Source organism: Camellia sinensis, chromosome 2 (assembly GCF_055761805.1).
Source record: "Camellia sinensis isolate YWXY chromosome 2, ASM5576180v1, whole genome shotgun sequence".
NCBI lineage: Eukaryota > Viridiplantae > Streptophyta > Magnoliopsida > Ericales > Theaceae > Camellia > Camellia sinensis.
In genome coordinates this window covers 96,606,119-96,630,485 of record NC_138962.1, presented here as the reverse complement: position 1 = coordinate 96,630,485, position 24,367 = coordinate 96,606,119, and the positions used below count along the sequence as shown (strand labels likewise).

Sequence of the window (24,367 nt, the reverse complement as noted above, 5' to 3'; positions counted from 1 at the left end):
GTTGCTCATTGTGATTATGGATTAGTAGTTAGGCTTACGTGTGCCTTGGGCTGAGTCCCTGTGGGCCACGGCCGATCATACCCGGATTTGGGGTGTGACATTTGTCATAAAAAATTGAATGTAAAGTAAGGGTAAGAGCTAGTCTACAAAAGGATGGAAGATATAAGTTAACCATAGTTGTGCTTAAGCATACTCATGACTTGATTCCTAGCGACTCACGACATTTTGCAATGAATAAGAGGATTCTTACTCCTGTGAAAAGGAGACTAGAAATAAATGATGCAGTAGGGATAGGGGTGGCTAAGAATTTTCATTCTATAGTTGTTAAAGCGGGGAGATATGAGTCATTAACATTTGATGAACGAGATGCAGGGGATCACATTGAGAATGCTAGAAGATTGAGATGTGGGGTAGGAGATGCCGAATCAATTGCACTTTATTTTCATAACACGTAAAAAACAAAATTTGAACTTCTATTCTGCAATTGGCTTTGATGAAAATGATCGCATGCGAAACTTGTTTTGGGCAGATGCAAGGAGTAGGGTGGCTTATAAAGCATTTGGGGATGTTGTCTCATTTGACACAACATATTTGATAAACAAATTTGATATGTTGTTTGCTCCGTTTGTAGGAGTTAATCACCATGGACAGTCAATTTTGTTTGGTTGTAGGCTGTTATGTAATAAGAACACAAAGACATTTGTTTGGCTATTTAGAAAATGGTTAAGTTGCATGTCAGATGCTTACCCAAAAGTCATAATAACTTACCAGTGCAGAGCTATGAAAAATGCCATAGAAATTGTATTCCCACAGGCTCGACATCGTTAGTGCTTATGGCATATAATGAAGAAAATTTTGGAGAAATTGAGATGATATTCCCAATATGAATTTATAAAGTTCGCTTTGCAAAATGAAGTTTATGATTCTTTCATAAAAAATGAATTTGATGAAGAATGGCAAGCAATGCTTGCAAAGTTCAATCTATATGATAATGAATGGTTGGGGGTATTATACAATCAGCGACATAAGTGGATTCATGTCTATGTGAAAGACATTTTTTGGGCTGGCATGTCAACTACGCAATGAAGTGAGAGCATAAATGCATTTTTTGATGGATATGTGAACTCGACGACTACTTTAAAGTAATTTGTTAAGCAATATGACAATGTCTTGAGAGGAGACCAAAGGAGACGTCAGATCTCGTAACAAATTGCATGATTGGTTAACGGTGTATCGTTTTGAGAAGCAATTTCGTGAAGCCTACACAAATGCAAAATTTAAAGAGGTTCAAGCAGAATTGAAGCATCTATTGTACTGTAATGTGACTCTTCTGAAAAATGAGGGATCAATTAGTACCTATCATGTCAAGGAGGTTGTTCTAGTTGGTGGTTTGAGTTTAGGGACATTATGTGCGCCCATTCATTTAGTGTGCTCATTGAGAGGTGCATCTATGTGGTTCCAAATAAACACAATGTCGAGAGATGGAGAAAACATTTGGAAAAAGGGTACACATGCATTCCAATCACACATACTAACTTCGGGGTTGCTCTCAATGCAAAGTTGGATAACACGTATCACAAGACGTTAGAACTTGCTACCAATGATGATGGTAAACACAAAGTGATTCAACTTGGGTTGAAGGAAATCAAGAATAGAGTGAGAAAAAAAATATCGGGTTGTGCGAGTAATGTGCCACGTAGTAGTACTGTACCACCTCTTACTAGTGCACCACCTTCTAATACTTCCCTGAAAAGTTCACCTGGTCACAGTACTACAAAAGCAAGCATGACTCACCAGGTGCTGAGTCCTTTGGTTGCTCGCCAAAAAGGTTGTCCATGTATCAAATGGAAAGTTAGTAAAGTGAATGAAATCGTGAATCAGTTGAAGGGAAAGAATAAGAAGGCTACGAATGTTTAGGTAAAGTTTTAATTATATATTTTGTTTGTTTGTTTTTATTTTAATCTGTCAAATTGTTAATCGAATTGTGCTACTATTTGATCATAAGGTGCCGCAATCTCAACTTTACTACTTTTCTTACATGGATGGCATACAAGAGAGTATGTATGTACCAATATGTGTTGAAGATATGAGTACAAATATTTTTTGTAATATTTAAATTTCATATTACTCAAGATGTTTGTGGACAATATTTGTAATATGTACTTTGTTTTTATAGGTAGGGTTACCCTAATGCAAATGGTGGATAATATTGAAAGCACATCTCATACTCAATCAAGAATGAATATAAGCAATCAAAGTTCTACACTAGCTTCAAAATTTCTTAACTTTAATATAGATGCGAATCCAAATGCCCCATTTTATTCTTAGTGCCAAATCAATTATTTTATGGCTATTATTTGTAAACTTTGGATAGTTTGGTTTCATTTGCATTGGATATGTTAGCCCCAAGGTTATTTACATTTTAATTTTATTGATTTTGATTATTGATAAATATATTGAGCTTATTAAATTATTCAAAGTTTTCAAGATATTTCCATATCTTTGCTCTTCAAAGATGTATGCTTCTAAATTATTATATCCTCACAAGTATTGGTACCTCAAAGCAATAGAATATGTTTACTTGTGCAAATGTTACTCTTGCTTAAAACGGGTCAAAGGGTTGACACTAAGACATGTTAGGGTTGACACCAAAAAACAGTGAGCAAAGCTTTGGTGTTCAGTAGCAAAAGGTGACACCAAAAACATGACAAGGTCGACACCCAAAAACAGTGAGCAAAGCTTTGGTGTTCAGCAGCAAAATGTGACACCAAAAACATGACAGGGTCGACACCCAAAAACAGTGAGCAAAGCTTTGGCTATTCAACAGTAAAGGGTTGACACCAAAAACATGATAAGGTCGACACGAAAAGACAGAGAACAAAGTTTAAGTCTTCCAGCAACAAAGGGTTGACACCAAAACTGCAAGGGTCGACACCCTTAAATCTGGGTTTCAAAACCTAGCCGCCATTTCTAATCTATTAGCAGACTTTGCTAATTATGATGTGGGTTTATTTTTTTCCTATTTGTGATGTGGGTTTATTTTCTTTGTTGATGGTTATATTTTTTTTTCCTGTTACTCAAGATGTGGGTCATTGGGTTTATTTTGTTGGTCTCAACCTGTAAATAAAGTAGGTATTTGTATGTTTATGATTATAAATTCAAGCTCATTTATTTTATCAAAAATAGAGAGTCGTTCAAGCTCATTTATTTTATCAAAAATAGAGACTAGCTCTGAGGAACACAGCGACAGTAAATACTAGAGGATGATAGAACACTAGAGAAACAAAGGTGACCAAATAAATTTCTGACCAATTCTGGGGCTCCAACAACATATACTCCTAATCCACATCAACAACTATTGAAAATAGAACAGTTTTTTCATTACTGATATACCCACATTCAATTTATCACAACACATACACACAATCCATCAATTCAATCCATAAATACATTCATGAAATTCCCCAAAAGCTAACAACTCAGTAGTTTACATTATAAAGTACGAAACGATACAAAATACAAAGACATAAAACATCACCTTGAAATTCTTCTCCATCTTTCGAAGCCTTCTATCATGCTCATGAATTTCATTGTCCATCTCTGAAAGCCTTGTTCTTATATTGTTAAATTCTTCGGTTCTTATAGGTTTACAAGGTCCAGAATTTGAATGGATTATGGAGGTCATGTCGTCGTCGTCATCATCATCTGTGAACTTGAAGTAATTACAGTATTCCTTATTACTCTACAATGCACAACAATCAATTAATCAAATCACACTAATAAATTTCCTTACTGCTTACATATTTTGAAGGGCAAACAAAGAACAAACGCGCTTGATTTCTATTCTCATTGGTTCGTACAATATACATGGCAGTTGTTCTCCCACAATCACAAAATCTTGGTTTTAATCTTATGTTATTGTTAACAGATGAAGAAGCCATTTTTTAATATGCATACAAAATACAAAATAGAGACATGATACATAGATAGCTACTGTTGAAATTTTAACTAAAAAATGAAGAAAAAAAAAATGTTTCTTGGTTATAACTATGGTCTCTAACCCAACACTATGATACCAGTTCAACCTGATGATGGGATACAATTGAACAAAGACACTAAAAAGCAATTAAAAAGTAAAGACAAACCTACAACAGATTTATGACCTTAAGTTAACTACATTTCAACATTTCCAGATTTCAACCATTTAGGGATGTTCATTAACATTGGTCATCAAATTGAGTTAGAGAATAATGGGTAAAGAATAGATTTCATCAACAAATATCCACATTTCAAATGCACAGATTTTAGAACATTGTATTGTCCATGCTTTTGTAATTGAACCTTGTGGAGTAAATTGAAGTAATTAAAAAGTAAAGATAACCCCACAATAGATTTATGACCTTAAGTTAACCACATTTCAACATTTCCAGATTTCAACCATTTAGGGATGCTCATTAACATTGGCCATCAAATTGATCAGAAAATAATGGGTAAAGAATAAATTTCATCAACAGATATCCACATTTCAAATGCACAGATTTCAGAAGTTAGAATAATGGTTTACAATCAAAATCAAAATGACAATAAAAAATTGAAGGCAAAACCCATAATGCCCAAACCCTAACAATCATAAATTCATAAGTCCCAAAAACATGTTCTAAAAATTCAAGGCAAAACCAAAATCCTAACACAAATTGTAGGCAAAATCCAAACACAAGCAGTCTACTATGACGAATTTGTTTGGGAATTGAAGCCAACACATAAACCCTAGTTTTTTTGAGATTCTGGATTCACCTTTTGTTCTGGTAGGTAAACTACTTTCTGGAATCGTTAATGTATGAGATACATCGCACATCCAGTAGGTGAAGCGTTTTTGGTCGTCCTTCGCTATCTGTGAGTCGACACCGGTAGCTAAGCACCTTCTCTATGCTTTCACAGAGATGGATGTTTCATAGAGGGATGAGAGATGAGATGATACAAGAGCGATGAGAGGATGAGAGGATTTCGAAGAGATGAAGGGATCAAATGCTTTTGGAGTTTGAGAAGAGCGATGCTTTTGGAGTCTGAGTTTGGAGTGAGTAGAGAGAGATGCTTTTGAAGTCTGAGGAGGGAGAATAGTCATTGCTTGTGTTCAGGCAATTTGAGCTCATTTATTTCGAGCTACAAATCATTTTTGTTCTTACAAAATGTAAAATCCTAGGAACTTCAACTATAAATAAACATTTAGGTCAAGTTTAGCTATCCTAAATAAGTATATATTTTTTATCTTTTTATCTTTTTTTCATCACATTATCTCTCTATTTTTCTGCACATCTTTTCATAAAAAGACAAAAAATATACTTATTTAGGTCATCCTAAACAAACCTTTAATATGCTAAAATTCTAACATAAGTATATGAAGGGATGTATTCTTAATTTTCTTTTAAAACCCCTATTTTTTCCGAATTTCAATCCAAATTTTAATAAAACTGAATTACCTTGTCTCAATCCTATATAGTTTACAATTATACATTAAAGCCAAACACAAAATATCAAAAAATGAAATTGAAATAAAATATGAGTTCACTATACTTTATATCTCTAAACTATTGTCAAATTATCTATTTAGTTCATGAATTATTGATTGAATCTCTAAAGTGTATAAATTAAAATCTACTTAGTCCTTAAACTATCGATTGAATCTATTAAATATTTAATTCAAAAATTTACAAAAATAAAATATAAGCCCATGAGTTTTATAAATTAGGCAAAAACCCTACGTAGTTAAGATTTTATTGCATAAATATTTTAAATTTCTATTATGTCTTTAAAAAGTAGGATTGGGATAAGTGCTATGAGGTTCTGTGGGCGTGTATCCTAAACCTTTTTCGATGATTTAAACCATTTATATTGTAGGATTTGTCGAGTTTATTATTCATAAAAAAAATTCAAGTTAATTAGATATATGTAACCTCAAAATCCGTCCTAATTTTTTTAAAAAAAATTATTAAAATTAGAGAACATTGCTAAAAAAATCCACTCTAGCAATTGTCTCAGGTATTAGGTCCAGTGGATGTTTTTTGTTGGTGAGAGACCCACCATTTCTAAAATAATTTGGTGAGAAGTCGTTTTGTTCATTTTAAAAGACATTTTGTCTTCAAACTTATCCCTTAATTTATCTGTTGACTTTTTTTAACTATCTATTAAAATTTATATCTATCTGTTCAAATTTATTATCTATATATTCAAATTATCTTCTATCTGTTTAAATTTATATCTATCTGTTCAATTTTTTGACTATCTGTTCAATTTTTTCCCCTTTATTTGTTCAAATTTTGTAATCTATTTATTTATTTTTTATCTATTGAAATACTAAGCCAAACAAGATTCTACCTATTGAAATACATAATCAAACCAACCCCTATCTGTTGCAATAACAAGCCCTTATCTTTTTAAATTTTGAATAGATCTATCATATTATCTGTTCAAATCCTATTATTTGTTCAAATTTTGAAGTCCAACAATCTAGATCCAACAATAACAGATCTGTTTCAATGCTATTTACATATTTGTTTTATCATCAACTACAACATAAAGAGTTAAAAAATAAAAAATAAAAAATAAAAAAGGGAGAAATAAGTTCATCAACAACAACAACTACTGTTCATCCTTGAATGTCACCAACTCGAACCTCCTAAATCTGCCAGTCTCACGATCATTGATGATCTAAAAAACCAAATCAACCCACAAATTGATCAAATTTCACACATCTAAAAATAAAATTAAAACTAAAAAGTATGAAATCGGTGGTCACCACCAGACTATCACATCTCAAAACCTCTTTCATTTCATCCAAAGATCACACACAAGCCCTAAGAGAGGGAGAGAGAGAGTTAATATGAAATCAATTATTGAATCTAAGGGTTCGTTTGGAAAGTGGGTTAGCTTTCTGATTTTTTGGCTATTTTAGCATGCAGCTAAAAAGCCTCGTTTGGGAAGGTTTTTTGGGTTTTTTGATTTTTTTGTGAGAGAAAGAATGTAATGATTATGGATTAGATGTAATGTTTTGTTTTATTGGGCTAAAAAGCCTATTTTATTTTTTATGGCTAAAATAGCCAAAAAAAATCCCCAAACTTGGCTTTCCAAACAAAGTCTAAATGACTAAACCTAAGATTGTGGAAGCAATTAAACAGTGCATCGATGGAGTATGCGAATCTAGGAAGAGAAATCGACAGATTTAGGAGTTTAAGAGAGAGAAAGAGAGTTTAGGGTTTGAGAGATCGTACCTATAGAGATGCGGTGGTGGATCGAAAGATACCAAGCAGTGGTTTGAGCAGAGAGCTCTATGTATATGTATCTCGATCCTAGGGCTAAACTATATATGTGTGTGTGTGTGTGTGTATTGTTTGAATTGTGGAGGTCTGATTTGGTGATGATAGTGACAGATCCATCGTCGGTGAAGCATATGTGCGGCGAAAAATGAAGCCAATGCTGAAACAAATGGATGAAGAGGAGAGAGAGAGAGAGAGAAAGAGAGAGAGAGAGAGAGAGAGAAAGAGAGAGAGTAGGGATGCCAATGGGATTAGGCGGGGCCGGGGATCACGTTCCCCGTCCCTAATCCCCGATGATGGAAATTCCCCCCGATGGGGAACCTATCACCGCCCCCGCCTCCTAACGGGGATCGAGTTTTCTCGACCCCAAAAATTTTCCAGCCGAAATAAAAAAAAAAAAAATCAGCTCCAAATCTAATCAGATCCAAGCAGACTGTTTCTTGATTTCCAATTGTAGATCTAACAACACAATCACAAAATTCTATAAGAATACAAGAATTCATCAACAAACAACATCATTACTAAATCATATATGTTCATCATCATCATCATCATCATCAACAACAACACACCCATACACCAGATTTAACACGTATATTCAACAGATCTAAGAGATCTAGGCTCAATTGTAAAAAATAAAAAATTTAACTCATTAAACAGATCATCATTTTCTTTATCTTCATCAACAACAGATCTAAGCTCAAATCTAATATATATATATATATATATATATATTTAAAACATAGAGAGAGAGAGAGAGAGAGAGAGTGTGTGTGTGTGTGTGTGTGTGTGTGTGTGTGTGTGTGTGAGAGAGAGAGAGAGAGAGAGATGGAGATGGATGGGGCAGATTTGAGGGAAGAGAGTGGTGCGAAACCCTAGCCTTAAGTAGAAATGGCGACGGATCTAAAGGGGGACTCCTCAACTTGGATCTTGGCACCAGTGACTAGGGGTGTGCATAATACCGCCAAAACCGCACCGAACCGCACCGCCAAGGCAAATTCGTTATTATTTGCCAATCGAACCGCCGATTTTTTGTAAGAAAAATGGTAATTTCTAGTGACACATTTATCAATCTGCCGGTTTCTATTTTTCTTCCAAACCGCACCGACCCGCACCGCTATTAAATCATGTTTTGTAAGATTCTAAAAATTCTTTTTTACTTAAGTTTGCTTGTTGTTCTATACCTTAGAATATAGTATTACATTACTGCTCGAGGGGAATTCAAGATGTCAGTAATCCAAAATAAAGTTGGATTCCAATTCACTTTTCAATCTTTTTTTTTTCTAGCCATGTTGCAATCTTGCATCAGCTCACTTTTCAATCTAAACACATTTCAACAGTAAACATTTTCAATATATTGTAAACCCTGAATGATATTAATTTTATGTATTGTATTAGATCATTGTAGTTTCCACAGATGCTTGTAATGAGCTGATGGCATAGTCGTTGATAATATCATGTTGTTACTACACTTGCTGCATCAAAAGAAAGTTTCGCAAGATGCTTAACATCACGGTATCTCTCGTCTTTTTTTTACTCTTTGATTTAAGTTTTATAATTTGAATTATATTTTTTATAAACTGTCAATCCGCCCGAACCGCCAAGGCAAATCCTCTATTATTTGCCAACCGAACCGCCGGTTTTTGATAAGGAAAATGAAAAATTCTAGTGATACTTTTATCAATCCGCCACCCGCCATACGGTTTCTATTTTTCTCTCAAACCGTACCGACCCGCACCGCGCACACCCCTACCAGTGACCAGAACTTCCAAATCTGAAGAACAAAAGTAAAAAACAAAGAGAGGACTCCAATATTGATTTACAGTTTATTTGTAGATAAAAAGAGGACTCCAAAAATTATTAAAATTGAAAAAATAAATAAATAAATAAAGATAAGATACCTTTGAAAAATTATGTATGAATATAGTTTTAAATTTGATTAAGAAAATAAAAATAAATTTATAGATAATAAGGAGGACACCAAAAGTTATTAAAATTAAAAATAGATGTTTAATTTTTATTTTTTTTAAATGATCTTTCTCCCTAGTTCTCTCTCAATTTCTTTTTATTTATTTATTTATTTTTCATTTTTCATTTATTATGATATGTAATAAGAAGTTATATTATAAGATAAGGATATTCCAAAATATTTTAAAATTAACAACAAAAAAGAGATAGAATAACTCTAAGATTATGTATGACTAACAGAAAATTTTCAATTTGTTTGTTATATCAGATAAAGTTCAATTTATTTGTTTATTTTTTATATTTATTGATTAACAAGATTCAAAAAAAAATATTTAAAAAAAAAAAGGAGATAAGATACCTTGAAAAATTATGTACAAATATAGTTTTAAATTTGATTGAGTAAATAAAAATAAATTTATAGATAAGAAGAAGGACACCAAAAGTTATTAAAATTAAAAATGGATATTTAATTTTTTTTTCATGATGTTTCTCACAACATTATTTAAATTGTTCTCCAAAAAATAAAAAAATAAAAATGTTTAAAATATACTTGAAGAAAAATCTTTATTTTAATAATTTTTTTTTTTTTAAGTTGCACACACATTGTGTGTGTCTTGCTGCTAGTTCATATAGAAAGTTATTGCTAGCAATTATGATTTGGAAGTTGATCAATCTATTATGAGGAGATAATCGTCAATCGCGCAATAACTTTTAAGTTTTAGGATAAACTACCAATAGGTTCTAATAGTTGGATTTAATTCATATCAACTTCTATTAAAAATAAGTCCTAGTAAAATAGTACTAAAAATAATTTTTGTGACGATTTTTTACATATGTCGCTAAAAATCGATAATTATTGACTTTTTGCTGTCACGGTTTTTGAGTTAATCGAATATTTGTTTGTTCTAGGAAAAATCAAACTTATGGAATAATGAGATCATTACTCCCTTATATATTAATAATATAAAACATATAATAGAAGCCTCAAGGCAAAAATAAGGAAACTATAACTAATGACAGCTAACCAGAATAATAAACCATAATAACAAAGATATTATTTTAACACTCCCCCTCAAGCTGGTGCAAAAATATCTATCATGCTCAGCTTGTTAAGAATATCATGGATCAGTTTACTTACAACTCCCTTGGTGAGAATATTTGACAGCTGTTCTCAAGACTTCACAAAAGGAGTACATATAGTGCCACTAGTGAGTTTCTCATTGATGAATTGACGATTAATCTCAACATGTATTGTCCGATGATGTTGAACTAGATTATGAGTTATGTTGATAGCAGCCTTATTGTCACAGTATAGCCACATGGAGTCTGTCTAATCAATCCCCAGGTATGGATTCTGTTTGGGTTGTAGTTGATAGACTGACTAAATCTGCACATTTTCTGCCTGTCAAAACTACGTGTACCGCTTATAGGTTGGCTACTATTTATGTTGATGAAATTGTCCGTTTACATGGAGTTCCGGTATCCATTGTGTCGGATAGAGATCCGAAATTTGTATCTAGATTGTGGAAGAGTTTGCAGGAAGCTATGGGAACAGAACTAAGGTTCAGCACTGCATTCCACCCACAGACAGATGGGCAGTCAGAACGAACAATACAGACTTTGGAAGATATGCTTCGCATGTGTGCTTTGGATTTTCAGGGGAATTGGGAAGACTACTTGCCACTTGCAGAATTTGCCTATAATAATAGCTTCCACTCCAGCATCGGTATGGCACCATACGAGGCTTTGTATGGTAGGAGGTGTAGATCACCTATTTGTTGGGCAGAGGTCGGAGACAGAGCTTTGCTTGGACCTGAAATTGTACAAGACACCTCTGAAAAGATCAAAACTATTCGGCAAAGGCTCAAAACAGCTCAAGACCGACAGAAGAATTATGCAGACGTTCGGAGAAGACCTCTTGAGTATGAGGTCGGCGACCATGTGTTCATCCGAGTTTCTCCGATGAAAGGCCAAGTCAGGTTTGGGAAAAAGGGCAAGTTGTCGCCCCGTTACATTGGGCCGTTTCAGATTTTGGAGAGGCTTGGCCCAGTTGCTTATAGAGTTGCTTTGCCACCGGGATTCGAGCAAATCCATAACGTATTCCATGTGTCGATGTTGTGGGGTTACCTCCGAGACCCGTTGCATGTGATTGATTATCACCGGGTTGCTATTGATGAAAATATGGAATATGCTGAATGGCCGGAAAGAATTGTTGACCGACAAGTGAAAGAATTGAGAAACAGATCCATTCCAATGGTGAAAGTGGAATGGAAGGAACACTATGGGACAGATGCTACATGGGAAAAAGAGGAGGAAATGTGTCTACGCTATCCACATTTGTTTCCCGACGAAGGTGAATTAAGTTTGGAGGACCAAACTTCCTAAAGGGGGGAAGACTGTAATACCCCTGTTCCGTAATATGCTAATTGGTCCTTAACATGATGTGATTATGTATTTTGATATGATTTTGTGTTCCACTATGTGAAAATATGTGGTTTGAAATTTTATCTGTTCATCGTAGGAATATCTGTTTGAGTAGTCTGCTTTGGAAATTTAATTGAGGGCCTTATCGGCCACGGAATCCGAAATTGATTACGCCATTGTGGTTGGCATAATTTTTAGAGCCTACGGTGAAATTTAATTGAAATTTGATTCTGGTCAATTTAAACTGATTAAATTGATAAATTAAGTACCCCATTATTTTATATTAAAATATTTGTTAGTGGGGCTTGTTGTGTATTTGTATTGCACTCTCCTTTAGCTCTCTTAAAACTCAAAATCTGAGTTAGACAATTGAGAGTGAGAGAGAGGCCGGCCATGGAGAGAAAAAGGGAGAGATTTGTGTAATTTGGGCTCAAGACTTGGGAATTTGAAGATCTAGCTCAAGATTTGGCTAGAGCTTGAGTGTTGAAGCTCTTAGGTAAGTGAATTCATGGACTCTTACTTGTAATTTGTAAGTTCAAGGGTTGTTTGTGATCAAGAACATGTAATGAGTTGATTTTTGTTGAGTTTGAAGTCTTAGAACTCATGCATGTAAGAAATTACTTTGAATTTGCATGTTTGAGCTTGAAACACATGATTCATGTAGAGTTTTGGTTAAAGCTCATGTTGTAATCACCATTTGTACCATCTAAGTTGAGAATGATGAGCATCTCCCACATGCATGTACAAATCATGGGAGTATAAGTCTTGAATGTTTGAATTTGAGCATGTTGATGATGGGTTTGAGATATTTTGGGACATGCATGTAGATAATTCATGTAATTGAGCTTTCCTAATGTTGTAATCTTGCATTGGTAGCATGTTAGCATGTGTAAATGTGTAATTTGAACCATTGCATGCAAGAAATGTAGATGGAAAACCGATTTGGAGCTCAAGAACACGATCTGGGAAACCCAGATTTTTGAGGTCCGCTCGAGCGGGGTAATGGCCGCTCGAGCGGGAAAATCGTGCTCCCAGCATTTTTGCAGAGTTGGATGTCCGCTCGAGCGGGACACTCCACGCTCGAGCATGGATTTTTGTAGACAGGCCTTCAGCTCGAGCGCGCTATTCCACGCTCGAGCGCATATTTCGTGCAACCAGTACTTCTGCAGGCCTTAAGGGTCCGCTCGAGCGGAGAAGTTTACGCTCGAGCGGGGACCCTGTTTCCTGGAATTTTGTTCATGCATTCTGTGATTCGTTTTCCGTTCTCTTTCACTTGTAAGCACTCTTAGGCATATGTTAAGCATTGTAAATGAGTTAATGAGATAAGAACAAAGCCTAAAGAGGAATATGTGAATTAAAGAACGGATTGAACTGTTAGTGACCCTTTGTATTCATGAAATGTGTAGGGTCAAGCTCCAGGGCGCATCCACAAGCCGATCACTGTGAGTAATATCAACATTTGAAAACTTGTCAATGTCCAATTGTTATTCCCCTATAAATATTATGAGTTGTTAATTGGGATTGTGGACAAAAGTCTGACAAGAATAAATGAAAGAGTGGGCCGAAGGCCGTTTTGACATGAATGAGTGGGCCAAAGGCCGTTTTGACATGAATGAGTGGGCCAAAGGCCGTTTTGACATGAATGAGTGGGCCAAAGGCCGTTTTGACATGAAAGAGTGGGCCGAAGGCCGTTTTGACATGAAAGAGTGGGCCAAAGGCCGTTTTGACATGAAAGAGTGGGCCCAAGGCCGTTTTGACATGAAAGAGTGGGCCGAAGGCCGTTTTGACATGAATGAGTGGGCCAAAGGCCGTTTTGACATGAAAGAGTGGGCCGAAGGCCGTTTGACATGAATGAGTGGGCCAAAGGCCGTTTTGACATGAAAGAGTGGGCCGAAGGTCGTTTGACATGAATGAATGGGCCAAAGGCCAGAATGTTTGGAACTACAGTTACTTGACTTGCATTTCGTATAGTTATATATATATTTTGTTGTTAAACAGAAGTATGAATTGGGCCCAAGGCCGTTTGGAGCATGTTGTTCTACATATTGTTATGTAACTGTTACATTTGATATTATTCACTGGGCCATCGCTCACACTCATTCATGTATTTGTAGGTGAGCCAAGGGAAGTCCAAACCCAGTCCCAGTGAAGTCTGCTAGAAACAACAGGAGTTTTGGGAGAGTCAGCCTTGTGCCTCACGCATGAGACCACCCTTGCCCTTTCACTATGTACCTATGTTTTGTCTTGTTGGCAAGGACCTAGTGCATGTCTGTACATAGTCTGTTATAGGTTGACTCATTTTGGACGATCCTGTCTGTAATGAATTTTGTGAAACCGTACTTTTGATGTGAGTTATTAACGTATCTGAGTATGGTTTGTTTGATGTGCATATAAGCACGGCTCTATGGACAAAGTTTTTAATTTTGCTTCCGTTTGGCCCCCATTAACTCTGTTAAAATACGTTTACAACAGTTTGAGGCCGTAGGTAATCTCATGATTACTGGCCGGTTACGTCCTTAACCCACGGGGGCGGGTTTGGGTCGTGACACTTTTCAAAAGAATATTTTAAGTATCTAAGAATCCGCATAACTGCAGCCAGGTGTGCCTCATGAGAAGCATGCATAAATTGACTAACCACACTAACCGCAATGGCAATGTGAGGACATGAATGAGATAACTAAATAAGTTTACTCAATAGTCTCTGATAAATCCCCTTGTCAACAGAAACTCCTTGTCATAACCCAAACCCGCCCATATAGGTTTAGCATCGTAACCGGCCAGTAACCCGTGATTACCGAAGGCCTGATTAACAATAAATTATCAAACAATATAAATGAGCTGGCGGAAGCCAATCAATAGTAATCTACATCATCCAATGAGCTATGAAGACCTAAACGGAAAAACTTCCATGCACATGGCCATATTCATATATCACTTAAAAGAAAAGTGCAAATACATAATAGGGACATAACCCATCATCAAAGAAAATTGTACAATCGATAGTCTTAGACGTTCATTACATTAGCAAAGACCAAAAAGGGTGAATCTGTATCACCCCAAAACAGCCTTAACTCATGCAAGTTTGGGACCTCGATGTGAGGCACAATGGCTGGCTTAACAAAACTAGAGCTTGGGTCGGCGCCTCTAGCTTTGGTCCGGTGCTTGGCCACCTACATATATATATATAAATTGTGAGCTATAACCCAGTGAATAACAAATGTGTAAAGAGGTTAAGAATGATGTCCTTCAATTTTAAAAACAATCAATTAGCATTAGAACGTTTACAATCGATATCACTTGTCAATCAATCATTTAATTCAATCAATTCGATCTATCATATTCACTTAGGCCATACGTGGTACATCCACTAGCAACAATACACTAGGTCTTAAAAGACCAAACAATCAATTGATGGCCATCATACAATAACAATAGTTCTAGGATTTGGAACTGACAGAAATCTCTGTAACAATAGCAATATCAATAACAATAACAATAACAATACGCTATGGATGCCACGAATACGATTCGAAAGAGGATCATCATTCAATCGATAGGAAGTAACCATTTAGAAACAATATAATTTATCGTTCAAAAAATAGATGTAATTTGAACATATCTTTACAACATTGTTACTCACAGAGAACGGGGCTGTAAGCGGGCTATTCAGCTTCCTTGAGGCGCGTACCCTACACAGTTAAAGAACGAATGTTTACTAAATTACACACCCGAAATTGATAACTTGATCTTTCTACTTGTGTTGGTGTGGTTTTAATTCATTATCCTCATTTTAATGTCTTAAACATGGCCTAGGAATGTCTAGGATGAAATGAGGATGCAAAAATGTACTAGCCAATGTTTTTCAAAATTTACTGAAAACAGGGGTCTCGCTCTAGCGTAGCTTCCTTCGCTCGAGCGAGCATACCGAATGTAAGTGGTCGCTCGAGCGTAGACTCCTTCGCTCGAGCGGTCTGCAAAAATGTGAAAAGTTCTGATTGCATGAAATCTCTGCTCGACGCTCACTTGAGCGTAAGACACAATTCTTTACTCGAGCGCAACTCTCGTCGCTCGAGCGTGCTTCCAGACGCACCAACACCTGAGAGCATGCAATTTATGCTCAAGCCAACCTTTTTTCGCTTGAGCGAAAGTATGAAAATGAAGGGGGTCGCTCGAGCGTGGAATGCTTTGCTCGAGCGTGGAAGCAAAATTCTGGGTTTTCCAGATTTGCTCCCAAAGTTCAAACCATGGATTCAATATTCCAAAACTCATCCTTTTGGGTCAAAATTTTGGAAAACACTTAGAAACTCATAACACATCATGATTTAAATATCATTTCATAAAATCAAAGCCCAAAAGTACACCAATTGTACACAAATTCAACTTAAACTTTATGATTGTTTCAAAAGCATGACATGCAAGAATTTTCTTGCACTCCATTATTTCAAAACATGATCAAACTTGGAAATTTGATAGAAAACATGATGATTTCCTATAATTAAGCTCAATCTATGACATACATGAGAAAATTTCATGAACACAACTTCAAAACTACATGATATGGACATGCATGCATGAATTAATATTTCTTCCTACTCCTTAAGCTCAAGTCTCATATCTCATAGCTCAATTCACTTGAATTCATAGATGTTTCAACTTAAATTCAAGACTAGGGACTTGACTTCTTACCTTAGGTGTTCAATTTGGGCTTTAGGTGCTAAATTCTTGAGCTAGATTAACAAATCTTCAAAGTTTCTTCTTTTCTCCTAACAATTGCCTTTGTTTTGAGTTCAATTCTTGAGCCTAGGATCCAAGTCTCCCTATTCTCTCATTTCCTCACGTTTGAGCATCATAAATAAAGAATGAGATGTAAGGCTCAACTTAGTGGGGTCAAAAATGGCCTTATTGGTGGTAATTAATCATAATTAATCACATGGCATTAATTTAATCTAATTTAATCGTTCCGAACCAAATTTTAATTAAACCTACCATAAAATTCTATAAATCCTAATTAGCATATAAATCAAGTCAATTTCTGAATCGGTTGCTGATAAGGCTTTCAATTCGCAAATTAAAATCCAAAACATGAACAGATCTTTCTATATCAAACAAATAAGATTGCATTCAAAGCAACACACTCACACAATCAATCTAGGATTTCATCTTAATCATTTACTTAGTATGCTTAATCATGAATTAGTGTTAACCATGAGTCGGGGTTGTCACACTTCTCCACTATCATCACCAAGTTTCTGGTTTTGCTCTAGCAGTGTGTTACAAGTTTTACTTCCAAGTATATCCTAGTTTCCTTTAATAGGTCACGCACATATTTCCTTTGACAGATGAAGATTCCATCCTTGGACCAAACAACTTTAATACCTAGTAAATACCTCAAGTTCCCCAATTTTTTGATTTCAAACTTGCTTATTCCTTCAACCAAGAAATTTCTTCAACATCATCTCTTGTAAGTACTACGTTATCCACATATACAATGAGAACTATAGTCTTACCCTATAAGGAATGTTTAACAAATAGAGTGTGATTAGCTTGACTTTGTTTGAATCCATATCTAAGCATTGCTGAGTAAATCTCTTACACCAAACCCTTGGAGACAATTAAAGACCATATAATGATTTTCGAAGTGTATACACTTTACCCTTTGTTTTAAGGTCTTCAAAGCCAGGAAGAATGTCCATATACACCTTTTCTTCTAGATCACCATGTAAGAAAGCATTCTTCACATCAAACTGGTGAAGTAACCAATCCAAATTAGTTACAAGAGAGAGGAGTACCCTAACTAAATTCATCTTAGCAATTGGTGCAAATGTCTTTTGATAGTCTACTCCATAAGTTTGAGTAAAACCATTAGCGACAAGCTGAGCCTTATAGCGCTCAATCGAACCATCTGCCTTATGCTTCACAATATACACCCACTTGCATCCCACAATTCGGTTATCCTTAGGTAACTCTGTCAATTCCCAAGTGTCATTCTTATGAAGTGCTTTCATCTCTTCAATCATGGCATGTCTCCACTTAGGGATAGAAAAAGCATCTTCAAAATGACCAGGTATACTAACAGAGGAAATTTTTGACACAGAGGTTTTATATGAGAAAGACAAATGAGAATACGATACAAAATTAAGGATAAGACCTCACATCCTTTCGGTGGGTAATACGAATATCAAGGTCTGTGTATATATTTAGAGCTATTAGAGTTACCTAAACTCTCATCAGTTGAAGGAGACAACAATGGAAGATTAGGAGAAATGGTCTCTTGGATCCAAGTAATCTTCTGTCTTTCTTTGTCCCTGACATAACTTTTCCTTACTCTTGAGTGTATTAGCTTTCTATATTCCCAATAGCTATTCACACCATGGTTCACATGCTACATCCTTAACAACTGGAATAACTGGTAAGGATTCAGAAATAGGGTTCTCTTTACACCAAGGCTCCCTCTGAAGGGATGATTGGGAAACCGAAGAGGACAAGAACTAGGACTGGGACTCAAAGAATGTGATATCCATGGACACAAAGCACTTACGAGAACGATTATGATAACACTTATACCCTTTTTGAATATGTGAGTACCTAGAGTACCCAAAAAAAGCACACTTAATAGAACAGGGATCCATTTTACCACAAGAAAGAGAATGATTGTGAACAAAGCAGACACGTCCAAAAGATTTAAGGGGAATAGAAAACACGGACTAAAAGCCTAGGAATACTTGGAGACGGGTGTCATGACCTAAACCCGCCCCTATAGGTTTAGCATCGTAACCGGCCAGTAATCCGTAGATTACCGAAGGCCTCTTAAGCAAAAATCAAATTATTAGGGGTTAGCAAAAGCAAATAACAAATATACAATGTCCATTGAGCTATGCAGACTTACATGAGATAAAAAAAAAAAAAAAAAAAAAAAAAAAAAAAAAAAAACAACTTTATGTACATATGTCATACATCACCCTTATGACATCACATTTATATGGATAAGACAAAAAGGGACGTAACCTGAGAGAGTAATTTGTAAACAAATTGGGCTGAGCTAGGAAAAGTCTTCTTTGGAAGTTGGGCCACGCAATGAACCGAGATAAGGGCTGGTATAGCTCGGTCTTAGGCTAAGAAGACATCTCATATTACGGATTTGGGCCGAACTATGGGCCGAGGTGTTTGGGCTTCGCATCTGGGCCTCGTCCTTGTTAGTTCGGTTAGAGACTGCTGCAGTTAGCTCGGTCTAAACAGACAAAACCGAGGTAACATCAATAGCGAGAGCCGAGCTGTGTATAGCTCGGCAGGGTGGCATTCGATAGATTGGCTTTCGATCACACGGTCCGAATGGCAGGGGACTGAGATAAGGCAGTTTGGTCAGAAATGTATAACCAAGGTAAAGGGTTCAGCCATCTCACTTGGCTTGCAGTGATGAGACTCCTAGTAGGACTCTGCTAAGGAGAGTTAGAGTCCTACTGGGATTGTACAAATCATCTCACTTGATTGGCAGTGAGTAGGAGTATGACTCCTAGGAGGACTCTGCTAAGGAGAGTAGAGTCCTACTAGGATTGTGCAAAACCATCTCACTTGATTGGTAGTGAGTAGGGTGTGTGATTCCTAGAAGGACTCTCATAGAGAGAGTTAGAATCCTACTAGGATTGTGCCAAAGTAAAGTCCATAAAAGCTCATGACCAGACCTATGGACAGGTATCCCAATTCTTACTCTAGAATACACAGAGCTTATTGTCTATTGTCTAGTTGCTGACTTAGGCATCGGAGGGGTTTCTGGCACACACCCGCCGGTTAGCTCATGTTTGTGTTTTCAGGTGGCAAAGCAACATTGTTTGGAGGAGCGCAAACTTGATCAACAGGATCATACGAGAAGAATTACTTCGTGCTCGTACAATTGGCGCCATCTGTGGGAATTTCACGAAGAGCAAAACCTCTTGATCAAGTTTTCCTCTCTAGTTGAAAGCAATAGCGCACAATGAAGACTTGCCACAATCTGTTATTGATGGGCAAACACCGGAATGGGGTGGGAGGCGCGAAGGTTTACCTTCTATCCCACCCATGGCGGAATTAGATGCCCAGCGAAGGAATCTGCAGAGAGAATCAAGAGAAAGACAGGGCTCAAGTCCACACCGCTCTCAAAGCCCTGATAGACAGAGGCGGAAGATGGATCCACAGGTTCTCAAAGATCACATAAGAGAGCAAGACAAAGTAATAAGAATAATGGCGACTGACATAAAGTCTATGAAGAGCCATATAAAAGGCAAAGGGAAGAAAAAAATGAGTCAGAGATAGAGGAGTAGGATTCGAAGCAGAGAAAGTCGAAGAAGACGAAGACAGAGAAAGAAGATTCGAAGAAAAAGAAGAGCAGTGAAGAAGAAAGACGAGTTAAAAGACGGACTTCTTAGGATGATGATGATGGTTCTGAGTCGGAGGAAGAACAATTGCATGACCAAAGAGAGGGATGCAGCAGTAACAAGGAAGCTAGCTGAGCCAAAATTAACACAGAGGGAGGAAGAAGAAGCTGTTCAGAGGTCTAATGCTTTGGAGAAAGATGGCATTGGAGCTATAAAGAAAGTTTCAAGGCAAGAGTATTTGAAGAAACTGAAGAAGCTCAGAGATTATATAGAAGACGAGCAGTATCTATTTGATGGTGTAAAATTGACTGAAGTAGAATATCGTGAACTGAGTTGAGGGATTCAATGACAATGACGCTGCCCCTTACTATGGAAGCCTGATGGAGAGAGTGCACCAACACATCAGGGTAGAGGAAGATGGGGCACGCACCAATGCAGAGTCTGGCACAACAGCGATGTCGGACAAAACATCTTCGACAAAAGATAACACGATTGACAAGTAGGACCGACCACGCAAAAATCTTTGCCCAACTAAGGGCAAAGTGGGTTGGCAGGTTTGACTAACTCTTTCTGAAAGGTCTTTGCCCGACTGGGGGGGTAACAGAAGAAGTTGGCTGGAATAAACCAACACCCCTCCTAAGCCCAAGATAAGGATCCAGGTTGCAGGACGTTTGGTCGGAATAACCAAACACTTTACTCTAGGTTGGCCGAAACAACCAACTTAGAGGTTGGCTGGAAAAACTAACACTCCTCCTAAGCCCAGGATAAGGATCCAGGCTGCAGGACGTTTGGTCGGAATAACCAAACACTTTACTCTAGGTTGGCAGGAATAACCAACTTAGAGGTTGGCTGGAAAAACCAACACCCCTCCTAAGCCCAGGATAAGGATCCATGCTGTAGGACGTTTGGTCAGGATAACCAAACACTTTACTCTAGGTTGGCAGGAATAACCAGCTTAGAGGTTGGCTGGAAAAACCAACACCCCTCCTAAGCCCAGGATAAGGATCCAGGCTGCAGGACGTTTTGGTCGGAATAACCAAACACTTTACTCTAGGTTGGCAGGAATAACCAACTTAGAGGTTGGCTGGAAAAACCAACACTTATTATTCTTCAGCCGAGATAAAGATCTAGGCTGAAGAGGTTGGCAGGTTTGACCAATAAGTCTTTGCCCATCTGGGGGGCAATCAAGAAGTTTGGCAGGAATGGCCAAACATTTAGCTCTTCTTCAAGCCGAGATAAGGATCCGCGCTGAAGAATGTTGGCAGGAATGACCAACATTTAGCTCTCTTAAGTCGAGATGAGGATCTAGGCTACAGGAAGTTGGCAGGTTTGACCAACAAATTTTTTGAACTCTTTGGCCAGGATGATGGTTACCTCGGCCAAAGCAGGTTGGCAGGTATGACCAACAAATTTTTGAACTCTTTGGCCGGGATGATGGTTACCTCAGCCAAAGGAGGTTGGCAGGTATGACCAACAAAATTTTTGGAACTCTTTGGCCGGGATGATGGTTACCTCGGCCAAAGCAGGTTGGCAGGTATGACCAACAAAATTTTTGAACTCTTTGGCCGGGATGATGGTTACCTCGACCAAAGCAGGTTGGCAGGTTTGACCAACAAATTTTTTCCTAGACCGAGATGGTTATCTCGGCCAAAGCAGGTTGGCAGGGTTATTGTAAACAGAGTTAGTCTACTCGGCGAGACACAGAAAGAATGACTCGCCGTACGATTACAAACTCGAAGAATATATACGTTGAAGGCAAAAAAGTAGGGCTATTCAAATTTTTGGCATGACGGTTGTAATAGGAGAACGGGTCTAATGGGGGCACGTCATGTATCCTCAGAATGACATCGTACCAGATTAGTAGAAGAACTTGTTGAGCGACTGACAAGGCTTATTGGGGGCCGAACAAACTTTTTAGCTCGGCAGAATAGGGCGTTCTTAGCTCGGCTGGAGGAAAAATAATCCCAATCATGCTACGCAGATGGAATTAAGGGGCAATTGAGAGGGTAATTTGTAAACAAATTGGGCCGAGCTAGAAAAAGTCTTCTTTGGAAGTTGGGCCGCGCAATGAACCGAGATAAGGGCTGGTATAGCTCGGTCTTAGGCCAAGAAGACATCTCATATTACGGATTTGGGCCGAACTATGGGCCGAGGTGTTTGGGCTTCGCATCTGGGCCTCGTCCTTGTTAGTTCGGTTAGAGACTACTGCAGTTAGCTCGGTCTAAACAGACAAAACCGAGGTAACATCAATAGCGAGGGCCGAGCTGTGTATAGCTCGGCAGGGTGGCATTCGATAGATTGGCTTTCGATCACACGGTCCGAATGGCAGGGGACCGAGATAAGGCAATTTGGTCAGAAATGTATAACCGAGGTAAAGGGTTCAGCCATCTCACTTGGCTTGCAGTGATGAGACTCCTAGTAGGACTCTGCTAAGGAGAGTTAGAGTCCTACCGGGATTGTGTAAATCATCTCACTTGATTGGCAGTGAGTAGGAGTATGACTCCTAGGAGGACTCTGCTAAGGAGAGTAGAGTCCTACTAGGATTGTGCAAAACCATCTCACTTGGTTGGTAGTGAGTAGGGTGTGTGATTCCTAGAAGGACTCTCATAGAGAGAGTTGGAATCCTACTAGGATTGTGCCAAAGTAAAGTCCATAAAAGCTCATGACCAGACCTATGAACAGGTATCCCAATTCTTACTCTAGAATACACAGAGCTTATTGTCTATTGTCTAGTTGCTGACTTAGGCATCGGAGGGGTTTCCGGCACACACCCGCCGGTTAGCTCATGTTTGTGTTTTCAGGTGGCAAAGCAACATTGTTTGGAGGAGCGCAAACTTGATCAACAGGATCATACGAGAAGAATTATTTCGTGCATCGTAACCGGCCAGTAATCCGTAGATTACGGAAGGCCTCTTAAGCAAAAATCAAATTATTAGGGATTAGCAAAAGCAAATAACAAATATACAATGTCTATTGAGCTGTGCAGACTTACATGAGATTAAAAAAAAAAAAAAAAAAAAAAAAATTTAACTTTATGTACATATGTCATACATCACCCTTATGAAATCACAGTTATATGGATAAGACAAAAAGGGACGTAACCCTAATTACAGAATAAACAAAAACTTGAACTTTAATCACATAGCCATGACCACTTGACATGTCCGGAACCCCCACGGGAGGCACATAGATTGATTGACAAAAATAGAATCCAAGCAGAAGTTCTAGACCTAGTCACGCGCCTAATCGCCTGCATACATAAATAATATAGTGAGCTAGAGCCTAATGAATAACAACAAAGTAAAAGGTTTATGAATGATGTCCAAAACAGAGTCATAAATCAGAATTCATATCAGAAACAGATTCAAATTCTCATACTTATCCAAAAGTCATAAGCAATTATATGTGGTACATCCATTAGCTATCAAATCAAATTGGTCATAAGACCCACATGCATAGTCGGTACCGAAGACTATAAAGGTCCATATCTATCGTGCAAGTAGCCATGGTATTGTATCCCGCAGGCGAGGGCCATGTGAACATAGACCACGATATTGTTTTCCCCGGGCAAAGGCCATATGATCATAAGCCACGGTATTGTTTCCCCCGGGCAAGGGCTATGTGCATGTTGTCCACAGTATTGTTTCTCCTGGGCGAGAGCCATATGAACTAAGGATGCCACAAATAAATTTCAGAAAATAGGACATTCATTCATGATTCATAAAATAGCATTTCATAAAACAGGTCATATCATTTTAGTCAGAAAATACATATAATCAAGCATAGCTTCACAGGGTTGTTACTCATAGATAGCTCCAGAAGAAGATCAAACAATTAGACAGATTAGGTAGATGATAGCGCGTGACCTATACAAACACATAACATTTACACATTATAACACAATATCACTTCCTTGATTAAATTTGACTTCTCCTGTCTTTTCTGTCTAAATAATCCGAAGTTCTATTACGCTTATTCTTTCTTTATTCAAATAAATTAGGTTCTCATTTCACATATTATTTCATTACTAAATCTTTCTTTTATAAATAAACCAATTTCTTGCTTGGCTTCTTAATCAATTATTACAAGTCAATGATTTGTTCTTTGACCAACTAATTTATGTTGATTGTTAGTTTATTAATCTTCATTGAGTCATAAATCATGTCTAGAATTGCTTTGGAAAGAGATGAGATCGAAATATGAGCAAAGTGTAGTTTTTCAAAATATGCTGAAAATACTTGACTGCTCGAGCAACCACTTAGTCGCTCGAGCGGACTGTATTGTCTATAAAAATACTAGAAGCTTGTAGTGTTCGCT

General features: G+C 37.3%; 1 long non-coding RNA gene across 1 annotated transcript; it reads right to left on the bottom strand.

Annotated features, from left to right (window-relative positions):
* Positions 1 to 3,356: 3,356 nt before the first annotated feature.
* Positions 3,357 to 5,187, bottom strand: LOC114268844 (uncharacterized). The gene is made up of 2 exons (XR_003631415.2): positions 4,795 to 5,187; positions 3,357 to 3,742 (listed from the first exon to the last, which is right to left on the bottom strand). It is a non-coding gene; the product is annotated as an uncharacterized LOC114268844 (long non-coding RNA).
* Between the last annotated feature and the right edge of the window lie 19,180 nt (positions 5,188 to 24,367).